The sequence below is a fragment of the Somniosus microcephalus genome, chromosome 4 (assembly GCF_052327205.1).
Source record: "Somniosus microcephalus isolate GS21.2 chromosome 4, FLI_Smic_1.0, whole genome shotgun sequence".
In the NCBI taxonomy this organism is placed as follows: domain Eukaryota; kingdom Metazoa; phylum Chordata; class Chondrichthyes; order Squaliformes; family Somniosidae; genus Somniosus; species Somniosus microcephalus.
The window spans coordinates 241,533,575-241,537,997 of NC_140990.1; positions in this window are offsets into that span (position 1 = coordinate 241,533,575).

A 4,423-nucleotide genomic window follows, 5' to 3' on the forward strand; every position below is an offset into this window, starting at 1 on the left:
CTAGGAACCAGATCTCAGGGGTCCAGTCTGACTAGGAAGAATCAATGTCCTGTGCAGGCAGTGGAGATGGTTTCCATGCATATGGTTGAGATGATGGACAAGTGGTAAGAGTCTGCTACCCACATCTGCAATGCATTGCAGTAGTTGCCCAGGACTTGCAGAACACCCTGGAGATAGTGCCAGCCTATGAGATTTCTGCAGCATCAAGATACCAGGAACAGCTTCTAAGGATATTGCTGGTTTCTGGAGTGGCAGCTACCCTTGCTTCAGTAGATGCCTCGAGAGTCAGCGTAAATGCCACATTGCACAGGGCTTCCAGTACTTGATTCAAACTATTCATCTGTGATGATTTCAACCAGTAGCATCTCTGAGCCTGTGCCTGTGCAAGGAGTGGGTGCAGTCGTCGCTATCTCTCTTTAAAGTGGCAGTGAGTTTGCTGCCTTAAGGCCCCTATTAATGCCAAAATCTGAGGGAAATTGTTGGTGGAAGATGGCATGGTCAAATGTGTCAAACATAAGAATTAGGAGCAGGAGTAGGCTATACGGCCCCTCGAGCCTGCTCCGCCATTCAATAAGATCCTGGCTGACCTTTAACCTCAACTCCACTTTCCTGCCCGATCTCCTTATCCCTTGATTTTCCTAGAGTCCAAAAATCTATCTATCTCAGCCTTGAATATTCTCAACAATTCAGCATCCACGCCCTTTGGGGTAGAGATGATATACCACATCATAGCCACAGAGAATATCAGTGAAATGCTAGGGAAAACGGAGTCCCACTGATCTCTGAAACTTGTATGAAAGTTTCCCTTCACTGCTGGGTAAACTACATATATAAATGATGAAGGTTTGTCAATCTCAATTTAGGTTTTAGTAGATGCATAATCACATTATGAATGTAGAATAGAGGGAGTTTTACCCAATCTAGTAAGTATTATACCTAACCAAGGAGCTGCTAATGCTGACAACTGCTGCCACAAGTGGAGAAGTCCTCTAATCATTGATACTTGCGTATAGTCGCTTCATGAACACAAAAGCTCACCAAAAATGTATGTGTTCAAAAGCCCAGCCATGCAACACTTAATGAATGAATGAATGAATTATTTAAAAATAGCATAGGATTTCCTGCATGCTCCATTTACTATGCTGTATATTTTTGTAATGTACTTTTTATATCAAAAAAAATTCTTTTTTTTACAGCAACAGATATACATGTATTTTTAATCACAGATATCAATGTGGAGCAATTTGCTCTTTTTCGATCATAGATGGTTCTTTATGTGCTCACCGGGTTATCAACATTGTTATTTGTTCTCGAAATGTGGGTGACACTGGCAGGGCTCCATTTATTGCCCATTCCTATTTGGTGGTGGGCCTTCTCCTTGAACAGCTGCACTCATTGTGGTGATGGTACTCAAGTATGGAAGTATAGAATGTTGACCCAGTGACAATGAAAGAACGGCAATATATGTCCAAGTCAGGATGGTATGTAACTTGGAGATGATAGTGTTACCATGAGATTGCTGCTCTTGTCCTTCTCGATGGTAGAGGTCCCAGAAGAAGAAAAAGAAAGACATATTTATATAGTGCCTTTCACGACCTCAGAACGTCCCAAAGCACTTTACAGCCAATGAAGTACTTTTGAAGTGTAGTCACTGTTGTAATGTAGGAAGGTGCTGTTGAAATAGTCTGGGTGAGTTACTGCAGTGTATCCTGTAGCTCGTACATACTGCAGCCACAGTATACAGGAAACTTTCTGGTATCCGGCACGGACGGGACCGAGCTGGTGCCGGTCTATCAACAATGCCGGAGAATCGAGCACTATAGTTAAAAGATACGGAGCTCAGCGCTCCGTCTAAAGCAACAAACCCTGTTGCAACAGCTTCAAAACAATCAGCGCAGCTTGCAAGCGTCGCTGTAGCTTAGCAACAGCTTCAGTTAGACGCTTGCACAGCCAGAAATGAGTAAAAAAAGTAACTAAAAGTAAAAAAAGTTATCTGAACCGACTCCTGAATTTTGCCGGTTAACCGACTTTTCCGGTTATTTAGTGGCCGGTTAATCGAAAGTTTCCTGTACTGATGATGGAGGGGTGGATATTAAGTTCTGATTAAGAAATTTTGTGCTCTAAAGATGTCTTCTAAATAACATATTTTAACATAGCTGCAAATAAATGAATTATCTTAAATACTCACCTGTTATATTTTTATTTCTAGTACAAGACAAACCTCCTGTCTTTGAAAAGAAATTTGGTGATTCAGTTTTAATGAAAGGGGAAGATCTGATATTCCATTGCATTATATCAGGACAACCAAAACCAAGTGTTACATGGTTAAAAGATCATGTGATAATTTCACCCAAGAAATCCAATGTGAGCTAACTAGTTTTGATTGTATTTTTTTTTTTAAATTTCAGACATTTAAGGTCTAATGTGTTATATAGTTTAGTAATATGTATAACAATGAAGTGTATTGTTTTTATTTAGAGAAAGAATTTTGGTGAAACTCATGTATTCATGAAAAGAAATATAGGCTCAGCTGACACTGGAATATATAGTTGCATTGCCAGAAATGTAGGAGGAGAAGTGTGCTGTTCTGCTTCAATAGTTGTTACAGGTATTTACGGAATTGTTTTAGTGCAATGTAAAATTTCCTGATATTGACTGTAATATACATTTTATGCTGTACACAGCTTATGATTAATTCAGTGCTAATGACTGGATGACAGTTTTCTATATTCAGAATAAAAATATAAGATTTATATAATATAATGTAACCATTTTATTTTCAACAGCTAACTTAAATTTCTCAAATTTGCAGCTATTCATTAAATATCTTCAGTTCCTGTCATTACACATCAGCAAAGTGGAGCAGACGCATTATTGGTGTCTGCACTAATAGTCTCTTTCAGTTCAAAAATGGATTTGAAGCTGAACAAAAGCACTTATGAAGTGAACATGTTAAAATACAGATACCCCAGAACAATTTTGTTTCTAATCTCATTTTGGGGTTCAGAAATTTGCAACTAAACAAAGTGCACTCTCATACTTTATGATATCATCAAAAACCCTTGATCTGATTACCACCTTCTAATCACTTGCAGGTATCCATTAACCTGTACATAAATACATACACAGGTAAAAATGTTTATCTATTATAGGTGATAAACTTCTACCAAGGTTAATTAGGACCTTTTAATCTTAATGTGGAATTGTAGCAGTGTAAAATTTTAATTTTCTTCACTATTGCTAAGTATGAGGAATGTGTTTGTAATGAATTTCTACATACTTTTTGCAACATTATTAATGCCAGTTGATCTCAATACCCTATTCAGAAAAAAATAAAGGAGAATTATCCAATATTAACAAGGAAACTTCAGAAAAGGGTCATGGAGTTCTGACCAAGACAGTTAGACCCGTTTCATTTACAAATATACAAGGACATGGAGCACGTTCTTTAAAAGATCAAAGATCAGGGGCTGGACAAGCATGGCTGAGGTAGGTTATCGAGCATTCTATTTATGTGGTAAGTAATCCTTTCATTTTGTATAATCATGTAATACGTAAGACACACCTACAAATGTATGTAGCAGTTTTTTGTAAAAAGCTGCTTAAAAGTAATCACAAATATTGTGGCAACATAAATCCAAAAGTAACAAAATATCATAAGATCGTGATATAATTTTAATATATAAATTATACTATACCCTAGTAGCATATTGGAAATTAGTATTGTCCAACTGTCTTCTTGCTATGATAGTACTTTTATCTCACTGCCTGTACAATTACTCCCTATTTCCTGTTTCATTATTTTAATACAAATGGTAAAATTTGGTGGTGGTAGCTGAAATTATGAACCCGAACAGTGAAACAGCTGCATCAACTGATACGTTAATAGGGTGGGAGGAAACTCAAGTGGAGCATAAACACCGGCATAGACCTATTGGGCTGAATGGCCTGTTTTGGAGCTGTAAATACTTTGTAATCTAATACTATGTAATGTAGAAACAACATGCTTACACGGTTCTCTACAGTGAGAGCACAACATACAGCATAATTTAAATAAGGAAAACAAACAGCCGAATAGTAGATTATATATAGATGATTGGGAATGCACTTGAAGGCTCTAATTCAATCTCGTGGTCCTTATGCAGCTATAATTTTCTGAAGCTTAAGCCCAGCAGCTCATATTGTATCAGAGCGCCTCAATTATGTTGCAACCTGTATTTGTTCAATGGTAGGAAAAACAGCTACGGGACTGGGATGGTGCCGGTTGATTAAAAATTCTGGATAACGGAGAGGTATACCTACCAAAGTACGAGAGCCTCGTTACACAGCCACAGGTGCAGGAACCCCGGTTACACGGTCACAGGTACTGGAGCCCCGGTTACACGGCCACAGATCCAGGAGTCCCGATTACACAGCCACAGGT